The sequence below is a fragment of the Rhineura floridana genome, chromosome 1 (assembly GCF_030035675.1).
Source record: "Rhineura floridana isolate rRhiFlo1 chromosome 1, rRhiFlo1.hap2, whole genome shotgun sequence".
Taxonomy (NCBI): Eukaryota; Metazoa; Chordata; class Lepidosauria; order Squamata; family Rhineuridae; genus Rhineura; species Rhineura floridana.
The window spans coordinates 191859648-191884310 of NC_084480.1; the positions used below are offsets into that span (position 1 = coordinate 191859648).

General features: G+C 40.4%; 1 protein-coding gene across 4 annotated transcripts in view; it reads right to left on the reverse strand.

Annotated features, from left to right (window-relative positions):
- CDH18 (cadherin 18) overlaps nucleotides 1–24663 on the reverse strand; it is a 560265-nt gene that overhangs the window by 395552 nt on the left and 140050 nt on the right. For all 4 annotated transcript variants that reach the window (XM_061589839.1, XM_061589822.1, XM_061589830.1 and 1 more), the window contains exon 2: nucleotides 8725–8909. The gene's annotated coding sequence lies outside the window, so the exon portion shown is untranslated. The remainder of the gene's footprint in view (nucleotides 1–8724; nucleotides 8910–24663) is intronic.

Below are 24663 nucleotides of genomic sequence, written 5' to 3' on the forward strand. Positions count from 1 at the left end.
GGAATAAAAAATCCAATAAACTCATTAAGCTTTTTGTTGGGTATTTGGAAAGAATATTGGCTTTGAAATTATTCATGAATGTTTTGACTATGGCAAAAATCAGTATGCCTAGGATAAGGGATTATGCATGCCCATTGGAATTCAAGATGTTTTCGCTCTGGAAAGCAAACTCCTAGATCATATCACAGACTATTTTTTAAAGTCCTTCAGATTCAGTTTTAACACAGCATTGTGGGCTTCTGTTTGTCTTGGACTTGTATTTTCACACACAGAAGATCCCTGGGTCCCAGCCAATATCTTATTATTGGAAGAAAGATCTCTCTTCCGTTAACAGAATTGCTTTATAGAGTTTGGGGCTTAGCTGTAATGACGAAACTAACATGATGCTTCAGGAACATGCTTCAGGAAGCTTGTTCAGTCCAAAATCCGTCAGTGGAGCCATAGTCCTTATTTGTAAAGTACTGGAATAAAAAGTCATAACTACCACAAGACAGAAATAAAGCAGCCAGATATATAGCATTTGCTTGAAATGTAGTTTGAACGACTCACAGACAGCCCATTGTTTAACAGTTGTTTAAGACAGAACTCTATTCATGGGGCAACATGTGGGTCTCCTCCCCCCATATGCAGAAAGAGGAGAGAGATAAGATGCAATTGCCTGTCTATTCAGAACAATGTGCATTTTGCTGTCCCCCCCCCAATCTTTGAAGAACAAAGGAGGGGGGAACAGTTGTATCCACCATCTCCAGAGCAGAATTCACACCTTTGAAAATTCTGTTAGGAAAGCTGTCTCTAGGACTATTATTCTCCCTTTTTCTGCAATGGTGATAGTGAGAGTAGGAGTCTACACACAGAGCTGACTTGCTTGGCTTCCTGGAAGTAATTCTTACTTGTCCCAGGTGACCAGTCAAGTGGTTATTTGCAAGCCTAGATTATGAAAAGAAGAACATTTTTTTGTGCTTCATTTTATTTTCAGGCTTGAAGCAGTTAGGCTGCTGAGCCCTACCGTATTTGTCAGCATGGGAATTGCTCACCCCACTGCAATTTAAACCAAACCACAAGAACTGGCCTACTGGTCAAATTAGGAGCAATATACTACTGTGTAATGGGCAACAGAGTAAAATAAAATAAAGGTTTAGACCTGTCTAGACTTAGATTTTGGTGTCTCCTGGGAAGAGGAGAAAAAGGAGCAGGACTCTCCCCCCCCCTCAGCAAATCACCCTCCCAGTTACCATAATGAGCTGTTGGATCCAGACATCTCCAAGATCTGGAGATCTTGGGGTTGTGTAGGTAGTTAAATGGAAATGCTCACCCAGTCTACAACAGCTGTAAAAATCTGTTACAGATCATTAGGAAAGGGATTGAAAATAATATTGGCAGGTTTTAATATGTACAAGAGTTTTACTTTTTATATTTCACATTTGTTGTACAATTCTGTGTGGACTGGTCTTTCACTGTCATAAAATAATCAATCAATAAAATTGCCAGTATCATTATGGTGTGGCCACACATGAAAAATTGTGCATGGTTCTGGTTGCTATTCTTCAAAAAGGATATTGAAGAGCTGGAAATATGGAAAAGGCCAATCAAAATTATCTCAAAATGATCAAGAGGTAGTAGCAACAGCCTTATGGAGGAAAAACTACACAACTCTTGGGACTTTTTAGTTTACGAAAAAGGCAAGAGGAGACATGATAGAGGCCTACTCATGGAGTTTTTCTCCTCCTTCATAATACTAGAACACAAGGTCATCCAGTGAAGTGGAATGCTGGAAGACAGGTAAAAATAAGTACTTCTTTACACATAGCAAACTATGGAATTCACCATCACAAGATGCAATAATTGCCACCAACTTGGATGGCTTTAAAAGAGTTCGAGACAAATTTATGAAGGATATGACATCAATGGCTGCTAGCCATGATAGCTATGTTTCTTCTTCCAGTGTCAGAGGCAGTATGCCTCTGAATGCCAGTTGCTGGGCATTGCAGGTGGGGAGAACGCTGTTGCACTCAAAGCCTGATTTCCCATAGGCATCTGACTGGCCACCACGAGAATATGATGCTAGACTAGATGGGACTTTGATCTGATCCAGCAGGGTTTTACCTTAAGTTCTTGTGGCTTCATTCAGCATGTTGTATTAAATATATGGCTATGCAAACCCAGTCCCTTTGTTTCCAAGGATATGTTCATTTTTCCATACAACAGCATTGCAGGATGCTTATCTGCAAAAGCAGATACACAATTTTTATGCTACAAGGGATCTGAATCATTTTTGTGCCTCACATAAGTATTACTACCTGCAACTGCAGATCATGTTGCTTATTCAAAAGCAGAGATAGAAGTACAGTTCTTACAAATTATTATTTCACATTACGCAGGCAGCTGGCTTAATTGTACATGATCATCTCTATTCAAAATCACAGACAAGGAAATAAATTAATGCAGATCTGAATCATTTTTGGACATCACTTAATTATATCATGTTTCCCATTCAAAAGCAAGATAGATGAATGCAGAACTGAATAATTGCTGAGCATCATATATAAAACTGACTTAACTGTGAAACACTTCTAGAATCAAACCACTTTTCTGTTGTTTTGTAGATTTGATATTTTTTAAAAAATCATGAAATTAAAATAAAATATCTATAGAATTCTTAATCATGTAATTTTATATTTTATATATATTCAGAAATAACTCTCACCGAGTTCAGTTGGACTTACTTCCAAGCATTAGACATCCATAGGTTTGTGCAGTTAGTGTATTCTCCTCTGATATTTCTACAGTAGATCATATAGCAGATCACAAGTTCAATACCTTTTCTAACATATCTGTTTTCAGCACGATCCTGATTTTGCTCTATATTCCTTCTAGCATGTCTCACCAAATGTGCCACCTGAAATTTTATAGTCCAGAGGAAAACAGGTCAAATAGCTGATTTTTATTTCCTTTATCTCTCTATCTATATTTTCCTCAACACATTTTTATGAAGAAACATGATGTTATATTAGTCAATCATTCTAAGTAGTAAACAAATTATATTAATTGCTGCAAAGGTTGTTGGCGTGTGTGCGTTGTTGTGCGAAACAGCATACATTACGTTGGAGTTAAGTTGAGCAAGAAGACTTCTTCAGAGCATGTTAAGAGTCTTTATTGAAAGACATTAAGGCCAGAGGCTTAAGAGTAAATACATGTAGAGATTCTTCAGTCACCCCCCCTTCTGGTACATCACTCTCCATAGATAAATCACAAAAGACAGCCTCTCAGCTCAGAGGCATAATTCAGAAGAACAACACATAGACTCTGTTAGAACTTTCCCAGTCGCTATCAGATGGCTACCATAGCAACGACCCTGGCAGTCCGTTCCCAGACAGAGCATAGACATAACTCCCCCTTAACCACAGTTACGTCTTCAAACTTGCAGGCTTCATGGAAAATTACTAGAGACAGTAATGCCTACTGGTCACCAGCCCAACAGCTCCCCTTTTTTCCATTAAGACTGCAAAATACACATGAAATACATCTCCATAATACATAGTCATACAGTCATACATTTCTACAATACCTCTTGCAATACATTTCAGTACATTGCATTTTCAATTCAGTATAGTTCAAACTTACATCTCAGTACAGTTTAAAACTTTATTCACTCAAACTTTGGTTCATTCCAAGCCTTGTCACCAGTTTGCCAAATTTCTCCTCACACAAAGACTTGGTCATTATGTCAGCCACCATGTTGTTAGTGTCACAAAATGCCAGGTTAACGAACCCCTGCTGCACACAATCCCTTACATGAAAGTATCTGACACTTTTGGTATGAACTTCTGATCTCTCAGCCCCCCCATCTGTGCTTGTGCTTGGCACAGCCTGCGCTGGAGATTCCATTTCCTCAGCCTTATGTTTAAATGTTTGCGGTTGTGTGTCACTTGACCCTGTGAGAATGACTGTTTGCCTTTGATCCCAAGGCTTTTCTGCAACTTTAATGCTTCTGCTCAGAATTAACTGCTGTGTTTCTGGCATCCAAACAAAACCTCGTGGTGCTCTGGGTGCAAGCCTAGCTCTTCTTTTTCCCTGTGGAATGTGTACCCGGCTGCTTTGCACTCTCTTAGGCATCAACCTGATTGCATTGCATGAAGATTCCATGTGAGCAGTAAACACTGACTGTGTGCCTTTTACAGCTGTCTTTTTACAGCTCTGGCGGTCATTCCCTTTCCACCCCATTAAACTCAAGGCATCAGCACACTTCACACCCATGGACATTTTAAACTGCCCTTGTGTCATGAAACCCTGACAGACAACATTTTCTCCTCTTGCACCCAACATTTTCCTTTATCAAACCAGACTGAAAATTGACAACTCACCAGTTTTCTCACAGATAAAATATTATGAGCCAATCCTGGAACAAACAAACATTCTGACATTAGTCCAAGTTTGTCAAATTTAACCAGACCACGTGCTTTTACGGATTTCCGTGATCCATCAGCAAGTAACACAAAGCCCTGCTCATCTGTAGACGTGTAAAACAGACTCCTGTCTTTGATTAGTATATGGCTTGCTCCGCTATCAAGAATAAAGTTAATTTGTTCCAAGTCTTTAGACTTCTGTTTACAAAGTTCACACTTCCCTGCTTCAAGCCTCCGTCCCTGGAGTTTCGCTTGATTGCACAATCTTTACGGAGATGCCCACGAGCCCCACAAGCAAAACAAGACTTCAGCCTCTGCTGCTCCCGCTTGTTTTCCTGTCTGCTTTCGACAGCCTGCTCCGGTTCGGCACATTTCTCCTCCTTGCTTCTGACAGCCTCCACCGGCTGGGCTCTCTGCACCTCCTGCCTCCGCTGCCATTCCTGGGACGCATCCCAGATCTGTTTAGCCGACGGCTCATCTCTAACACACATCAGTTGAGAATCCGATAGAGCCAAGATTATAAACGCCTGCGCCCTCTGGTCTCGACGCTTCCAGGCCGCAGTCGGTACCGCCGGGGTTTTTTCCTCAATCACGTCCCATAAATCCTCTGTTATCAGCAAAGCCCGCATCCTCGGCTTCCAGCTGCCAAAATTCTTCTCATTAAGTTGTTCCATCGGCAAGCCTCCCCCAGACAGGTTTACAGCCATGTTGCTCACCTCCGTCTGGTTCAATCGATCAAGCTGCCCTCTCTGGAACTCCGTCTGCCGTTCAGACCAGCAACTTACTCCCGTGTAATGCGCTGTGGAGCGTAACCATCCTCTGCTACCACTGTTGGCGTGTGTGCGTTGTTGTGTGAAACAGCATACATTACGTTGGAGTTAAATTGAGCAAGAAGACTTCTTCAGAGCATGTTAAGAGTCTTTATTGAAAGACATTAAGGCCAGAGGCTTAAGAGTAAATACATGTAGAGATTCTTCAGTCACCCCCCCTTCTGGTACATCACTCTCCATAGATAAATCACAAAAGACAGCCTCTCAGCTCAGAGGCATAATTCAGAAGAACAACACATAGACTCTGTTAGAACTTTCCCAGTCGCTATCAGATGGCTACCATAGCAACGACCCTGGCAGTCCGTTCCCAGACAGAGCATAGACATAACTCCCCCTTAACCACAGTTACGTCTTCAAACTTGCAGGCTTCATGGAAAATTACTAGAGATAGTAATGCCTACTGGTCACCAGCCCAACAAAGGTTGCATATGCAATCCAGGGTAATGTATTGGTATTAATTAATTAATTAAATTTATATCCTGCCCTTCCTCTCAGAAGCCCAGGGTGGCAAACAAAAACACTAAAAGCACTCTAAAGCATCTTAAAAACAATAAATGAATTACTATTACAGTATTTGCCAGTACAAAGAGTTTTTACACCCCTGCTTCTCAAGCAGAGCAAATTATATGCTATCATTATTTAAGCTTCAACAGTACCTGCAATCAATACAACTGATGCAAAAGGTACCCATTTCACTACTAATGCTGGTATAATGGGCCGACATTACGAACACTGGAAATTCGTATTAACACTTGTTTTTATTACTCTTAGGTGGAAACTCTTAGTCCATTTGTGAAGGATCGCCAGGACTGGCCCCTGTGCTCCCCTCCTGCATGGATGCAGGTTGAAGGCCCCAGTCAGCAGGGCTTATTCTTGGAGAATGGCTGGGAGCCAAGCCTGCAGCCAGGCAAACCCTGCAATTTCTCCTCCCTGCAAAGGGGTCTGATAGCACAGGTAAGTAAGAGCTGGGGAGAGATATAGCTGTTGACAAGGAGGCTTCAGAGGAGGAAGAGAGGGGATGGGAACAGAAAGGACCTGTCTGGAGTTTCAGTTAAGCCAAAGTCCAGCAGGGAGAAGGTGCTGTGAAGGAACTGGAGGGGCTAGAAGACCACAGGGCAAAGTGTGAGGCCTCAGACTACATCCAACTGGTACCCCAACAAGGAACTGCCAGATTGCATTCAGTGAGGAAATAAGAGTGTGATGTAACACTCTGTCCTAATAAACTGTAAATTGATCATTTCAGCAGTTGTGGATATTGGTGTGCAGAAAGAGAATGGCTGGGGGCATGGACACCGGCCCTCTTAACGTACCCCTACCATGGAAGTAACATGATTTCTAATTAATAGTGTGATGTATTTCCAAACGATATCTCACTTTTGCATCCATGCATTCTGAATCCAGTTGACTAGGTCAGTCAGGTCAGCAGCTGCTGTTGGTGCATGCCCAGAACTTTAACCCTTGCTTGATCTTAATAAGAAACTGTCCTTCCTTCCCTAACAGCTGCATTTTTGCCAAGTCTTAGTATTCCCATTGCTGGAGTGGGGCAGGGGACCTTACCTTTCTCAATCTTTTAACAGCCAAGCCCTGCTGCCCACTTCCACTATTCCTATTTCTACTTGGACCTCCTCTGTCATTTATTGCATCAGGGTTTGTTCCACTGGAGGGAGTTTCTGGGAATTAAGTATGTGTCCCATTGGATTACCATGTGTAGCATCCCACCCCCCTGCACAAATTCTGCCAATCTGGTGATATCTTCTTCTTTTCCACATTCCAGCAGCCAATCATGAGCCAGAGCATCTGAACTCATGATGCACAACACTCAACAGCATCGATTCTATGATTCCATGAAGTTGCTTAGGCACTACAGTTCTAACGCGGCACTGCCCTACCACACATGTCCCTGTGCCAAAACTTTACAAGCTGATTTAGAACTCATGAAAAAAATGTTTTGCTTTTTTAATGCTCATAACTAGTAGCCAAAATATCATTCAAGTGTTTGTGGGGGGGATTCATGAATTACACCAAGAGGTGGCACATTTGCAGATGTTAAAATAATATCTCCACTTCCAAGTGGCATCAGTGCACTCTATCTTTTTGTAAGCAAAGCAGCACTATGGTTAACAGAGAACAGGCATCATTGTGTTCACCACAAATTGAATCAATAAGCCTTTCTAGCAGTCTCCTAGATTTCAATCCTTTCAGTAAATTCAGTGTACAATTATTAGTGTGTTCCACCAGGCTCACGCCCTACTCTTTTCCAAAGACAAAAAAAAAAAAGTATTGTGGACAATTCTTTCAGCTTACTTGTTCTTTGCAGACTGCTGCATTTTCTTACCTTAAAGGCACCACATGAGAACACGCTTGAAAAGCTTCTGATTTTTTTTAAAGGCAACTATATTGGTCTTTTGTGGCTACAATTCAATAAAGTTATAAGCACATATGGGAAATAATTGTTTAAACAGCCGGAGGGGGGGGTTGAAGTTTTTACTGCAGGCACTTGTACAGCTAAAAAGGCAAGCCAGGTTTTAGTTAAAATTTAATCTGAAGAATTGGTTGCCTTGCCAGTGTATGTTTGGCTATTCTGCATTTTCCTCTCTTATTTTCATGGTAGTCTCATGGATTGTCTGATAGTCACCAATGGTCTACAGGCAACAGTATTAAGCATAATTGGACTGGGGCCAATCAGCTAAATCCTTTGAGATCAGCATTATAATAACCGGGATGCACATTCTTATAAAATTCCTCATGTTTAAATCACATGAAATCCAATCCAATTCCACATTTTACAAAATAACCATAGTTTACAGGATACACATTGTCAGAATAATCAAGCCCTGTTGACCTTGGTATCCAGTATTCTACAAAACAGAGGCCTGATCAACACAGGCATATGTTCATTACTTGAATAACAAATATATGTCTGAATGAGCTATTATAGATATAAGACCAAAGATGGCACTTTCCTAACGTCACCTCAAATGCAATAATATTCAGTGCAGTTGCTTCATATGCGTATTTACCAATTATCAATCAATGAGTAATCTAGCAATGCACATGTATGTGTGAACCATAGCCTGGTTTCCTATCACACTGACAGCCGTGACTCTTGCTTACAGAAGTGTACCCACAGAATCACTCTCATGATCCATGGCAGAAGATTCAGACCCAGGTCTACTCATGAGCCATTAAACAGTATGCCAAGTCAGCATGCAATGTCTTTCCGGTGTAATTCTATTCATTATTTTTAGAGGGTAAGCCTTTGGGGTGGGGACCTGTCAAACCTCTTCTTTGTAAAGCATCATGTGCATGGATGATTATATAAATACACATACACATACATACACACACACAGAGAGAGAGAGAGAGAGCCAAAACTGTTACATAAAAGTGACCTAAATTCATTTAGTTTCATGTTTCCCTCTTCAAATACCATTTTGACAAAATCCACACCACCGTTAAACCATTAAATTTTGACATAATTCACAACTTACCACAATGCTGTCTTCAGATTCACTATTTAGGCAGGTGGTAGATCAATAGATAGCTGACCAAGTGTGATTTGCTGAAGAGTTCAAGTCATAGAGAGCTGAAGAGTTCAAGTCAACCTATCCAATTCTTCAGTGACCAAGAAGCACATCCCTCAATTGCAAGACAACCACAGTATGTATTCTTCTCTCTGGAAACAACAAAAATAAAATGAAGTGAAATGTGCCTGCAGAGCAGTAACAGACGCTACACGACTTTTTTTAAAAAAGGTAAGTAAAAAGGAAGCAAGGAGAGAAGGCATGGGGAACCTGCCAGGTCTGGTCACCCAATCAAAGTAAATAGGCTTCCATATGGAATGCTGGGAAGCAACAAGACTACAGCTCAGTAGTAGTGCTGAAAAAGGTCCCCAGTTCAATCCCTGGCATATCCAGTTAAAATAAAATTATGTAGCAGATGATATAAAAGATCTCTGTCTGAGACCCTCAAGAGCCACTGCTGATCCAAGTAGACACTGTTGGGTTATACAGACAAATAGTCTGCATCCGATGCAAGGCAGCTCCCTATTTTCCATTCTAATTAGGAGCAGGTGCCTATAGAATTAACAAAATTCAAACAGGAAGTAATAAATATTCTAAATTGTTCTAACAGGAGGAAGAATTCCAGTTTGCATTGCACATGACAAATAAACATATGTCAATGAATAGCATATTGCCATGTTATAATACAGATTACGACGAGCCAGAGACTGTTTGAAATATGCTGAGGTGTGGGAGCAGGGTGTTATGTAAAGGATCTTTCATTGTAATAAATGACATGTGCAGAGAAATAATAAAATTCCTAAAACAGAAAAAGGGAACATCATTCACAATGACTAACACACTTCTAAAGTGTAATCCAGCTCAAGTGTGACTTCAGGGGTTGCTTGTCAAAAGTATTTCAAGCTCCTCTGATAAGGTTTTATGAGCACAATTCTATACAAAAGTCAGCAGCGCCACAGATAAAGAATACATGCCCAGGAACTCCACACAAGTGCTGTCAAATAATATTCTATGCCCCTGGCATAATTACTCTGATAGGAAGAATATACATGCATGTTTTAGATGAATTCTTACTTAACCAAGCAGGAGAAAAATATGCTATATTATTCTGACCTCTAAGAAAATAAAATGGTTGCAGGGAGGGGCAAGAAGAAGGGATCCAGAGCCCCCAAGAAGTCTGCATTTGTCTTCTTGATTCTCTCAATTATTCCTGAACATCAACTCCCTAGCAACTTCACCACTGCCTTCCTAGGTCCCAGTTGGAATGACTCAGCCACTGCCAGTTCATCAGGTGAATAGGAAAACACACACCACAGACACAATGATCTTGAGGTTGGATACTGTGGCCAAATATACTAAAACAGTGTGTAAAGCTCTGTCTGGATGTGGTCAGTGGGATTTTTCACAATTTAATGAAACCTCCTTGCGGCATAAATACATCTTTATGAATCAACATTGCCACACACGCTAAGTTTCACAAGGCTGCCTGAACATCCAAATAATAACAGACAGAATCAGGTGAAAGCAACTGTAGGGGCTCAGAAGTTAGGGGGAAAGTCCTATGGGGTTGGGAATCAGTAAAGAAGCTAAAGAGCACAAAAAGCCATTTTCACATCTTCAATGATTTTTGGGGCATTTACAGTTCTAAGTTCCTCAATTTTGGTGCCCATATCATTCCTTCAGTATACTGGCCATGATGTGGCAATGCTACAACCCCCAGGAATCCAAGCAGAGTCCTTCCATTATTAGCAATGACACACAAATGCACCCTGTAATCTGCTTTTACAACAACCAGAAATGGGAGCTCCATGCATGCGTGAAGTTCTGGATCACACCCATATATCAAATGATACCATCAGTCAACAAATGCTAAGAGAAGCACATTATTTTCTCCATTTACCCAATACATCTTGCATTCAAGCAACTGAGGACATATTACAAATAATACTCTTTCCCTCTCTGTCTATCCGCTTATATTTATTTTATCATTGTATTTTAACAGCCTGAATTTTTAAAAGTCAAGGGAGGTAGAAAGCTGACTGAGCTATTTGTTTATTTTAGAAAAAAAGTTGTTATTCAGTAATACTTGAATGGCAGAGTTTTGTTTCAAAATGTTACTGATTTAGTTCACAGAAAAAATCAGAGCAAATTTAAAATAATATTAGAACAGCTTCTCTTATGTGATTATCCCATATTTTAATAACACCTTCCCTCATTTAACAATGGAGAAGTTTGTGTACAAGAACACGCTAATAACATGATATTGGCTTATGGCACTTCCAGACAACAACTTCTGCAGAAACAAAATCACTCAAAGTTAAACAAGAAGCAGAATGTTCTACCACTGGGTTCTTGGTCCAACAATGGTTACTTCACAGTGATGGGTGACATGTAGGGTTACCAGACCTCCGTTTTTCAGCTGGAGACTCCAGTTTTGAGGGGTCACCTCCGGGTCTCTGGGTGACTCACCTTATCTCCGGACTTTCAGCTTTCATTTTTTAAAAAAATTAAGTTTCTAGATGGTCTGGTTTCAGAGATACACTCCAAAATGTTAGCCACCCCCCACAAATTCTCAGTTGCTCTAAATTCTGCTCTAATCCCTGCCCTTTCAGGTTTTTAGCCAATCAGAAATCAAGAATATGATTGACAAGGAATTATAGAGTCAAAATGTAGAGTCAAATTGAGTTGTCTGCCTTCAAGTCAATTCCGACTTATGGTGACCCTATGAACAGTGTTTTCATGATAAACGGTATTCAGAGGGGGGTTACTATTGCCTCCCTCTGAGGCTGAGAGGCAGTGACTGGCCCAAGGCTCAGAAACATACTTTTTCCTGCTTTTTCTGAACATCTCACAGATTGAATAAGTAAGCTTTCAGTCTTTTTCTCTCTTGTGTGTAGGAGTCAAACAGGTTTAAATTTTGAAGAGGGCAGTGTTTGCAAACTTCCCAAATTGAAGCTTTAATCCAGTACTTGCTTTTCCAGAGTAAACATACCCAGAGTAAACCTCATTGAATTCAATAGGACTTCATTTTGAGTAGACATGGTTAGGATTGTGCTGTAAATTGATGGGACTTTTGAGTGAACATAGGAAAGAATTGTGTTTGTGTTGTATAGCCTTCTCTCCTTCTCCAATCCTATTTTTAAAGCAATTAGGCATGGCTTACTTAGGTATCACTGTTTTTATTATGTTGGAAACTAATACTGATTTTATTTTTTTAATGTTCTGCAATGATCAACTTGTTTTGACAATAATCTATTATGTGGGGTCTATGTATTTTTACATCTCCTCGTGTGTGTGTGTGTGTGTGTGTGTGTGAGAGAGAGAGAGAGAGAGAGAGAGAGAGAGAGAGAGAGAGAGAATCTTTCCAACAATCCTGTGAGGTACGGTTGCAGTCTGGAAACCAAGGCAGCTCACAATAAGAAATAAATCCCTTTAAAATCCAATAACCATAAAACAAGTATAAACAGTTGCAAAACAGCTTAAAGTGGCATGATTCCTAATTTTGGATTGCATGAATGAAGTTGCTTATCACTTGAGGTTGCAGTTCTGTCCCTGTTTGAGTAAGCCCCACTGAATACATTGGGGCTTGCTTATGAATAAATAAACATAGGATTCCACTATAAATATCTTTACAGGTTGTATACATAATAAATATATTTGAAAGTCATGCTTATACAAATATTTATTCATTTTTCATATTTTTGGTTAGGAATCTTGACTGGTTGTGATGTGCTTTGTTTTCTGCCTTACTCATAGGAATCTTGTGGTTGGTATGGTATTGCATTTAAGAAATCATCACTGTCTTTTGTGTTTCTTTTTCTATTTGCATTTCATTTACCTTTATCCTCACTCCCTTTCATCCATAGAAGCAACAACATTGTTCCTATGCACTCCGCTCAACCTTCTTAAACCCACTGATGATGCACCTTGTTGTTTGTTTTTTTGTCCAATAATGGTACAAGAGCATTCACATACTGAGCAGCATGGCTGCAATTGTTGTTGTTCCCAAGCTGCTCCCTATGAAGGTAGACCAAATTGTGTGCTTTCTCTCTGTCAATTATATTCACTGGAATTGGGCGGGCTGATAAAGTGAGTTTATAGCAGCCCACAGGGTAGACAGAAAAGGGTAGAGAATCTTCTTACTCATTACTCAGACCTCTTTATGAAGTGAAGGGTCAAATCTGTAAAGAAATTTGGATGTTAAAAGGTAGGGGCATGGCATTCCAGGCAGGGGGGTTCCAACCCTACTTGAATATGGATATATTTGCAGAGGATCCCAAGTCAAGCTTTACCAACAACACAATCCAAACCATATCTACTGAGAAGTAAGTCCTATTGAGTTCTATGGGGCTTAGTCCCTTAGTAAGTGTGTTTAGAATTGCAGCTCTTTGGGGGCATCCATCTTTACTCCTGAGTGCTCCCATCTAACATCTCCACAACACTAGGCTCCTTTCTTCCTACAATAGCCTTCTGGTGACTGGCCTGGCCTGGCCTGAGGAGGGCACTTGTACCCTTTTTTGCCAGAAGCAAATTGACTAGATTAAATGTTCCCTACCCAGGCTCCATCTTTTAGCTAAAATTTCTATCTTAATTTCCAATCAGATAAATGTTTTTGTATGACTTGTATGCGCCAAGCAACTGTGGTTGATGCTTAATGTATCATGCTTAATGACATCACTTGGACTTGCCCCATGATGTCACTTGGACCCACCCTGTGACATCGCTTGGACCCGCTCCATGATGTCACTTGGACCTGCCCCATGATGTCACTTGGACCTGCCCCAAAATCTCAGGGTTTGGCATGCTTCTGACCTGGCAACCCTAGTGACATGCCACCATCCCAGAAACCAAATTCTCCTCAAATTGGCAAAGAATACGCAGAGCTATTTGGAGGAGAGGAAGAGATTACTGGATGCAAATAAGAGGAGTTGGATTCTCTGAGATGAAGGAGAACCTTAAGGGATTAAAATGGTCATTTTTGAGGCAAGAACTACAAAATTAAGCTCCTTAAATTAAGAGAAGGGCATACCTGTTCCATCACATAATACTACTGTAGCCAGTTTGATTTTTTAATATAAAAATGCCATTGAATGTATATTTACAAAATGTTCGTTTCAGTCTTATATATTTATTTATTGTATTTATATACCACCATATAGCCAAAGCTCTCTGGGCGGTTTACAATAAGTCTATAAAGTTAGTAGTCTATAAAAAGAGAATAATATTACTGGCCTACTGAAGACTAACAGAGGGGGAAGGGAAGCAACATCCCTCCTTCAGCAGCCCTTCTGAATTTCTATGCAGGGTGCAGAGAAGGGAGCTTCCCCCCTCCATCAGCCTACTTGGTTTCTATGCTAGGTTCAGAGGAGGGATAGAGAACTCCATACCTCCTCCTTCAGCTTACTTATTCACCAGCATGCAATTCCTTGCTGCTTGTGGCTATCCAGCACTAAGTGTTTTAAATACAAGGCTGGAGTTAATTTCCAAATGATCGTTATTTTGTATGACTACATAATAAAAAAAAAAGTTTGGATATTTCCATAGTGACCAGCATAACATTTGCACATGTATTTATTTATACCCCACCCTTCCTTCCAGCAGGAGCCCAGGACGGCAAACAGAAACACTAAAAACACTTTAAAACATCATAAAAAGACCTTAAAATACATTTAAACAAAACAATGTTAAAAACATTTTAAAAACGTTATAAACATCATTTTAAAAAAGGGTTAAAGACATATTAAAAGACATATTAAAAGCAATTCTAACACAGACGTAGGTCTCAACTTAAAAGGCTTGTTGGAAGAGGAAAGTCTTCAAAAGGCGCCAAAAAGAGAGCAGAGATGGTGCCTGCCTAATATTGAAGGGGAGGGAATTCCACAGGGTAGGTCCTAGCCACAGAGGTCACCTGGGCCTCTAATGACAAAGATGGATCCAGGAGTACCCCAGGTTGTCTACTGGATATCCTGAAATTAATCTAGGCTGCCTAGATTAATTTCATAATGGGTCCCTTGGTACTATGAGGCCTCATGCACATCCAATGTGAAATGCAGTCTACAGGCCTCTGAGCAAGACTGACTGACTGAGACCTTCTTGTCACCCCTGCCTCCCTCTGTATTCCTTATTAAACTTAACACAGATGGCAGAAAAGACTCCATGCATATCCTTCAGGTCTCAGGCACCATGGCACATGCACAGGAAACCTGGATGTAATGGAAGCTCACTTTTGTTATGTCCAGTTCCATGGATCTCATATGATGAAGGGCAGTTTTAAAGTCAAACAAATTAATGGCTGCACTGTTCAGTGTGCTCTATGGGCTTAGTAGGCACCATGACCTATAGCAGGGGTGGCAAACCTTTTTGAGAGCATGTGCCCAAATTGGTGATAATATTCTAAATTCTCTCATGTGCCCATGGTAATTTTGAGCAGCAGATTATTATTTATTATTATTATATTTGTATTTTACAAAAGAAATATGGAAAACGAGAACAAAATGCTTGAAAGCATTCTTAAAGAAGTCTGTTTAAGCAACCAATAACTCTTCTGAATTGTTTAAAATGGGACAGCTTTAGGAATTACATGTTATTAATAACTAGTAATTCACAAGAAGTAAGATTAATGATTAGTAACAATAATAATAGACCATTTTATGGAAAAAGGAGTCCTGTTGCTTATTTACGTGTATTCATTGTTTTACTATTAACAAAAGTATATTAGAGAGAGATTGAAATAAATGAAAGCATTTTAGAAAGCCTGTACAAAAATTAATAATATCAATGTTTTTAAAAAGACAACTGAAAAATAAAATCATTTATAAATAGTATTGTTATTGTACCTTAAAAGCAGCATAAGAAATGTGAATGTGAAATGATATGCTTTGGTTCATATTATATAAAACATTAAAAAAATAAGCATATTTTACTCTCAGTGAGTCTTTTACTGCTGCACCAACAATTACAGATATTTTATATCAGGCTTATATTTGGTTGTTTTGAGAGCTATGCATGTATCACTAGTTTCATCAGTAAGTATACTCCTATAATTAGACTTGACAAAGTTCATCACTGAAAACAATGACTCACATGACTATGTTGATGAAAATACTGTTAATACTGCCATTGCAAGATTTTTCAGACAGTCAAAAGTTTCAGGAATGGAATTCCAGTTACAGAACCTCATTTTCTGCAATTTTCTTTGTTAATCCTGTCACTAACTGATATCTTTCAATATTTACTAGTTCAGCTCTTAAAACAACATTTTTTGCCTCCAAATTGAGCTGCTTTGTAAATCAATCAAATGCATCTCAAAATTATCCAACTCAATCCACTGCAACATTTCCAAATTCAGTTTGTCTAACGTTACACTTTTGTCATACTTTATGAATTTTGCAGTTTCTTCAAATGACCTGAACTTAGTAAATCTTAAAGAAAATTGTCCAGTAGTTGAATTAATATATCTCACTGATAAACTTAACTATGATAATATAACTTAGGAGGGAATTGTGGCAGCCACACTCCTGCCCAGTTGTGCCTCTGCGCTGTTTGGCCGTGGCAACAACAGCGGCTCTTGAAACAAGGCAGCCAACCAGTCGCCTTGCCAGATTGTAGTCTCCTCTTGTCCTTTCAAGGCTAAATCCCAAACTCGGTTTCTATCTGTCTTTCTTCTCTGGCCCTACTGCTCAGAGAGTCCCATCCTCGTAGGCTAGACCAGTCAGGCAACCTCCCCCAAGCTTGGTGTAAAAACAATCTGCCAGCTTCTTGCTCTCTTCCAACTCTATGTCACAGGTGGGGAGGAAAGTGAGAGAACCCCAAAACTGCACTGGCAGCTCAGGCCCCTCCTGCCACCTGGCAGCATCAAGGCTCTTCCCCTTCCTTCCTTTCTTACCTCCTGCCTCTCCTTCTCTCTGGCTGCCTGCGGTTGTCCTTCTTCAGTCGTTCCTCCCCTCAATCCCCCCTCCCGTACTTTAAGGTGGGCATGTGAAAGCACAGTGTGTTGCCTGACAGCCCCAGCAGAGACGCACAAGGCCTCTATGGGAGGAAGTGATCCCATGAGGTTCTCAGACCCGTGGTCTCTCTTGGGGGAGGCAGAGAGCCAGACGTGCCAACAATTTTTTTTCATGTGCCACCTTAGGCACACCGTGCCACAGGTTCACCACCCCTGACCTAGAGGCTGAACCATTAAGATTTCATGATGGTGTTAGAGCCCAGGGGCACCTGCACAGGTCTAACACAGCCTAGGGACTTTTGTGGGTGCATTTCAGACTGTACTCCATCGAGAATGAGTTGAATTTGAAAGTTTTGGGGGTTGTGGCAGGGGAAGGACCTTTAAATTAGCCACTTAAGAGAAGATAGGACTAATCTGAAATTTGTCAGGGATTTTGTTTTTTTTAAAGCTCTTCACTGTTAGAAAATTTAAGTTCTCCCTGGAGGATATTTGGCAAAATACCCTCTCCAATTTCAAAGTAGTGGATTCAATTATTTAACATTATCTTAATGTTCTTGAAGAAAGCAGTGGGCTTCACCCCTCCTCCTTCCAGCCCTTTTCTCCTAGTCCCTAGCTTCCTCTACTTACCAATGTGACTTCACAACAGAGTTCCATTCAACATCAAGTCAGCTGGGGGGGGGGGATGTTGGAGAATTTCACCTTCCCCCTCCAAGAATATTTAGTGAAATCCCCTTCCCCAATTTCACTGCCCATAAATATCCTGGAGAATTTTAGAATTCTCTCAGCCCTAAGAGATGCTATATGACAAGAAAGAAAATAGCAGTATTGTCTATACATTCCCCATGTAGGAGAAATAATATACTCTTGCAACAACTAATGTGCAGTTTTTATTTACTTAGGTTTTCATACTAAGATTTTAGTAAAATGGAAATGGACTGCCTTCAAGTCAATTCCTACTTATGTTACACTGAAGTTTGAATTAAAAACTTTCCTGTACCTATAGAAATGCTGACAACACGTTAGAAAGATGACAATGATCTTTGGTAAGTTGGCAACATGAGGCCATTGTCCATTTGCTAGAAGTCAGCAAAACTGTGAAGAATACAATGAGTGATTTAGACGTTGCAATTTGCTTATCTTGTAGCTACAGTGCAAAAGTACAGAGCATGACTAACCCCCACCTTCGGAATTTGTGTGTACTGCCAACTTCTTGGAACCAAAGTGTATAACTGCCTGTAAAATCATGAATGTTTCAGATCTCATAGACTGACACGAGTCACTGTGAGATCTCCGCTTTGTAAAACGTATAATAAAGGGGCCTTGGTTGGCTATTCTGAGTCTCTGTTGTTTGAGTGATTGGGTTTTCTCAACCAGCAGGAAACGAACCTGAAATTCTAGTGTAACACTTATGGCGACCCTATAATAGAATTTTCATGGTAAGCGGTATTCAAAGATGGTTTATCCCTTCCTTCCTCTTTTTATTTTAGTATTTTTATTTTAGATTTTAGCAAGGAGAACATAAAAGACACTAAGGAATGTTTGGTGTAAAAGGCCATTCAAAAGGAAAACTAATGCTACAGCTTGTCTGAGCTTCCTCACATAAAAGAGCTAAGTGATTGCTCACTGAGATTTAGCAACCCAAGCAAAAAGAAAATATATCACCTTAAAATCAAGAATAACGGATATATATTGGTGGGCACCTGAAATGAAATCTCTGGCTCATCACACTTCACTTTCAAGGAAGCTTTAAAACAAAATGGAGGCACTTCAAAATATCTATTCATTTTGCTTGTGAGAAAGAAACTAATCTCTCATGCCTGTAGGCAATTAAAGTTATGTGGTCTTTTGGGCTGGAAAAAAATGACAAGCTAGTGACTATCAGACTGAATAAACATTAGGATATCAGACTCATGCAGCCTTTGGGAGTCACTCAACAACAATATTTTTGAGGAATCTCAAATTGAATGACTTTCAAACTTAGAGGATCACATATTCATTTGAAATGATGAAAAAACATTATCCATAAAGAGAGCTAAACTACTACTGCTGTTTTTCAATAATGCCAAAAATGTGTCTGTTTTTTGGCCATTTTTGGCATTTCTTGCAAAAAGGTGTGCATATTCATTGACACTGCCCTCTCTCTAAGTTTTCCTCACATGGCTTCAACCAAATCATCACGTAAGTTAGGAACAGGGAATCTGCAGGCTTCCAGATGTTTCCAGACCACAGCTCCCTTCATCCATGACTATTGGCCATGCTAGCTGGGGTTGATGGGAGTTGGTAGTCCACCAATATATGTAGGGCCACAAGTTTCCCATCCCTGATGATGTCAAATCCAACAGCTAGCATGGGCCCAGCAAAGTGACATGATCTCATTCACTGCATGATCCTTGACTGTCTGCCAGAGGGTAACTTGAAGCCAAGGCCAGGGCCAGTGCCAGGCATGCCAGGGCCCTTGGGCACCAGCTTGCCCTACGCCCCAATGCGTGCACGTGCACCCCACCTGTCTCTCCTGTCTTTTGCTGCTATGCACACACAGCTGCCATTAACCAAGATGATGGTCGAGGTTTCCCTAAGGGGCTGAAGCCTCCACCGCCATCTTGACTGATGGCGGCAGGGGCATCAGCACATTAGGGAAACCTCAGCCACCATCTTGGTTAATGGCAGCCCTGCACATGCAGCCTGTGCAGCCGCAAAAGACAAGAGAGACAGGTAGGTGGAGCCAGTGAACAAGCAGGTGGCTGGGAAGCTCTCTGCCGTGGATTGCAGAAGGGGGGCTCTACTCCTCCCCCACCCTATCAAGGGGCCCCTCGGGGGCTCCCATGGCCCCAGGGGCCCTCAGGCAGGGTCCAACCTGGCCACCCTTTAGCACCAGCCCTGGCCATGGCAACTTCAGATCATTTCATTAGCAATAAGAAAAGGCCAAAGAAAGCACCAGCTGCAAGTCAAAGTAAGCTGTTTGGCATGTTTTTTCTTGGTAAAAGCCAGGGTCAATTTATAACAACAACAATTATACTCCATTGCAAATATTGATTTCCTGGTGCTACAAGATTTTATTTATTTATTTAAACCACATAGCGTTGTTTCCAATGCTGCTGTTCTGCTTACTCAACAGACTTCCACTTGTGAAATGGAATTTCCCACTCATCTCCCCTGAAGCCCCCACACACCTTCAAAATGTGCTGCAAAGCGGAACTCTGCTTGCACAGCACTGGATACTCTTACATACCACTTACTATTTTATCATTTCAAAGTAGTGTACAAAAGGATATAAACACAGGAAGCTGCCTTATACTGAGCGAGACCCTTGGTCGTTCTAGCTCAGCATTGTCTGCACTGACTGACAGTGGCTCTCCAGCATTTCAGGCAAGGATCTCTCTTAGCCATACCTGGAGATACCGGAGATTGAACCTGGGACTTCTTCAAGGAAGTCAGATGGTCTAACACTGAGCTATGACCCTTCCCTAATATGCTTCTAAAATCACACAATGAATGTTAATATCCATGATCAGGGAATGAACAAGGTCTTCAGCAGGGATCACCAACCTTTCTGGGCCTGTGGACATATCTGCAAACTGAAGAAGTTGTTGCAGGAACCACACATGTACTGCAACCAAGAACATACAGCAACCTATGCTACTGGCGACGGCAGAATGCTTATTTCAAGCCTATTTTCAGTGGAGGAGAGTCCTTATAGGCACCAGGGAAGGTCTTTGTGGCTGCACAGAGTGCGCTGATGGGTGCCAATTTGGTAACCTAAAGTATGAAACAGATGGCACATTTGCATTTATAGCAGGGATGGAAAGTTCTTTACCTTTTGGTTCTCTCCATTCCTCATTTTTCCAATCTTAAATTCAGGTCTCCACATTTCTGCACAAATCTGTGATTTTTAAAAAAAATCCTCATGAAAATTCTCCAGCATTTTAGTGTGAATTTCTCCTAATAAATCATTTTTGTAGGCACTGTTGCTAACAAACACATTTTTGCAAGCAATTTCTCATCATACAATGCATTTTTGTATGTTATTTTCAATCATATACCTGTTTTTATGCACACTTTCCCCTAACATATGCATTTCTGTAAACAATGTTTGGTTGGTGAACTGCATCGAAAAATTTGAGTAAGTGCAAATTTCAGCTCTCATATTGTTTCTGAAAGTGCAAATTTGATAGATTTGGCTTCAAATGTGAATTGAACCAAATTTCTCATCTATCCCTAATTTATAGAGAGGTTGTTCCACATGATGAACTGGAAATAATGCCATAAGAAAGTGTCTTCATTGTTAAAAGTTGTATGAAAGGTAGACAGATATCCTAAAGGTGCAGTTTTCCCTACCATACAGATTCAATAAATGGGAAAGCTGTACTTGCTGAACCTCTGCCTGTCATTAATCTGTCACACAAAAACAGTCTATGCCTGGGGGGGGGGGAAGTACACCACAGAAAATTTTGATTCTTAACATTTAAATGACAAGACATTCCAATAATATTAATGAAACTGATCTCTAAGTAGTTGCACTTTGGATCAGTGCTAGGAAATGCCCAATCACCCATATATTTTACTAAAATATTTTAGACAATATGATTTAATAGCTCTTTGCTACTATTTTGGCACTGTGGCAAAAACACATTTTACTGCATTGAAGATCAATGGGAGACACTATGGTCAACTATAATAAATCACTGAGTGATGCAAATGTTTTCTTTAGCAGCTTGAGTACTTTTTTGTGACCATCTTGACTGTGCCAGAGGCTACTTCCATTGTGAATGCTGCAAGCCTCTCCCTTGCTTGCCTCTTTCCACCTGGCCCAGGAAGGTAAGGCCCTCACTGCCTGCCGCTATAAAAACTGCTGCTACCTGAAGATGCCAGAGACCATCTTGACTGTGGGTCCTGCATAGGGTTGCCAGGTTCCTGGCCTGAGACTGATCCTGTATCTTTGGGAGAAGAGAAAGTCAACCAAGTGCAGGTGTTCTTGCAACACTATAATAAGAAAAAAAAACAAGGTGGAATTCTTCCTTCCCCCTGTGCAACTTTTAAAGATGCAGAAGACCTCTTGGTTGCCAGGCCCAGCCTCCAAGAAGTCTTCTGTATCTTTAAAAGTTGTGCAGGGGGAAGAGAGAATTCCACCTTGTGGTTTTTCCCATTAAAGTGTAGCAAGAACACCTGCACTTGGCTGACTTTCTCTTCTCCTAAAGATACAGGATCAGTCTCAGGCCCTGAACCTAGCAACCCTAGTCCTGCAAGACCCTTTCCCTCCTTCCAGCCTCTTTCCACCTGACCTGAGAGGGTGGGGCCCTGATTGATTCCAGCTATGAAAGCTGCTACTACCTGAAGATGCCAGAGCACACCTTGACTGTGGGTTGTTGTTCAGGGGCTTTTGTTGGGCCAAAATTTAATTCTAGAGGTCAGTTATTTTTGTTGTTATTGGGATTATGGTTTTGCATTTTATTGTTGGACCTTATAATGAATTACAAGGGCACTGTTTCAATTTATTGTTTTCTTTAATTTATTGATTATATGAATTTTGGGTTGTAACGGTGAATTATTTAACTTTTTTCATGTTGTGAGCCGCCTTGAGTGTAGATTACAATGGAAAGGAAGCATACAAATAAACCATGATAATGACAACAACTTCAGGACACACACAAAATCAATGACACTGAGGTGTTATTGTTGATTTTACTCAGTTGGCTCTAGATTACTGTTGCTGATACTGGATAAATCTGAAGGTTTCTAAGATTTGCATATGGATACTGTTCATCTCACATAATGTCACAGAATAATCTATACACGAGGTTTAATTTTCTGTGTGGGGGAAGACTTACTTTGCAATATTTTCATGATGCATTTAATCAGCCTTACTAATTATGAGACCTTCTGTATTTACCAGATCAGCAAAAATTGCCAATCAGCAATGCAGGAAGCCCTTTACCTTGAGGCCATTTTCTACTGACCATTGTCAAAACCTTTCTCTTTACAGTTAATGATTAATGAAAAAAGGAGAAATGTCAGTGTTTCAAGACAGAGAAACATTCCCTCAGCTTAGGGAAATATGGGAATAAGCAATTTAAATAACATAAAACAGAGGGAAAATTTGCAAGAAACAATAAGCAAGAAACAGTCCAATTTTGCAAGTATCAAGACTGCAGCACTTGAATAGAAAGTGCTGTCTACAAAATGGCTCCAAATTATGTTGAATGAAGGCTGCTCTCCCTAATAATTCATAATGCACCCCTTCTCTCACACATGCACACCATTCTTAGGTACTCCTCCCCTCAGACAGATGCACATGAACTCACATGATGTTCAAGCCTCAGGACTAAACCTTTGTGAGTGCCACAAAGATTCATGTCCTCTCTCCTCCTCCTGATTTGCTCAAACCACAGCTTCTGGTGACATCCAAATCAGGCAAACAGTGGTTGCTACTCATTAGAAAACTCTCCAAACCATTAATTTAAATCATGGTTTAAAATGGGCTCATCAGCAGCGGTAACCATGATTTAGCCAACTGGGACACAAAGGCAAACCATGGTTTCAACAAACCACGAAAGAGAAGAAGGAATTATGCATAGGAGAATATTCACAAGTTACTTATGATCAACAACCCATGGTCTGGCCATGATACCAGTCTACTGAGATACTTAGATACTTAGAATGAGCAGTTATATTTAACTGTAGATCTATTCTGAGGGTTTTATATATAATTTTGGGCCCCTTTAGCTTTTTAGTATCCAAAATCTGATTTGACAACCTAAGTTCTGAGCAAAATTATGTTCCAGAAAAGGACCTGTGATCAGCTTGGTGAAAACTCAAGTGAATGTAGTTCTCCAGCTGTCTTCAACTGATGGTTTGTGCCATTGGTAAAGGTATTTTGTTTGCATCCAACTGCAAACAAGTAACATTTGGGATACATTGCTTTAAAATTGCCAAATTATTTAGCCATAACTGTGTTAAATACAAATGTTTTCTAAGATATGAGCCTTGTTCACACAAGTCACCATTTGGATAAATTCCAGTAATCTTAAACGCCACCTATTTATGTGCATATGCAGATACATGGGGGAGTTTTTCACTGCAGGGCAGTTGCAAGACTCATTAAAATATAATAAGCTTCACGATGAATAGAACAAACACTCATTACAAATTAATGAGAATAATTAGCATTCAAATAGTCCTGTGGAGCAAGACTCATTGCTTTTTATGAAGATCATGATATCCCCATTCATGGTCCAAGTGAATCAAAGTGTCAAACTGCATCTTAAAACAACCAAAACACAGAGTCCATAGCTGTATTCACCATTCTAGAATTGTGCCAGCCTTTGAGCTGGCTAACAGTTAGAAGATACACACTGGAGGACCTGCATTTTTTTCTAAATTTAGGGGTCATTTTTAGGATGAATAGCTTTCTCAGGATCATGCAAAATTTCAACAGATGGGCAGAAGGTACAAATGCCCATTCTTAGATATATTTACAATTAAATGATCACAAAAAGTGTCACATTTTAATAATATATGCTTTTTTTTTTCTTTTTCTATCACATATTATGGTAACTATGGCAAAGTGAAGCAGTAATCTTTTTCTCTTTCATCACCCAAAAGGTTTTTGTGCATTTGGCAAGCATACATAGTAGAGGTCCATTTACACTCTCCTGACAGCATCCTTTCCACCTGGCTGCAGCGGAGGAAGAGAAGGGAAGCAGGTCTATTCATCAGCTGCTTTTGGATCTTTCTCTCCTTAAACTGTCACCACCTAGCAGCAGCCATCCCATAAGGCCACGGCAAAGGGAGAAGGGAAGCAGTGTCACTCTATCGGCTCTGCTGGGAGCCCAGCTCCATTTGGCTCTTTCTCTCCATAAACTGCTTCCATTCCAGATGGTCTTTGAAAGCACTACTATGTAACTTTAAGAACTGGAGCCTGGATTTGCTTGTTTTCCTCTTCCTGTCTCATCCCTTTTTTGTTT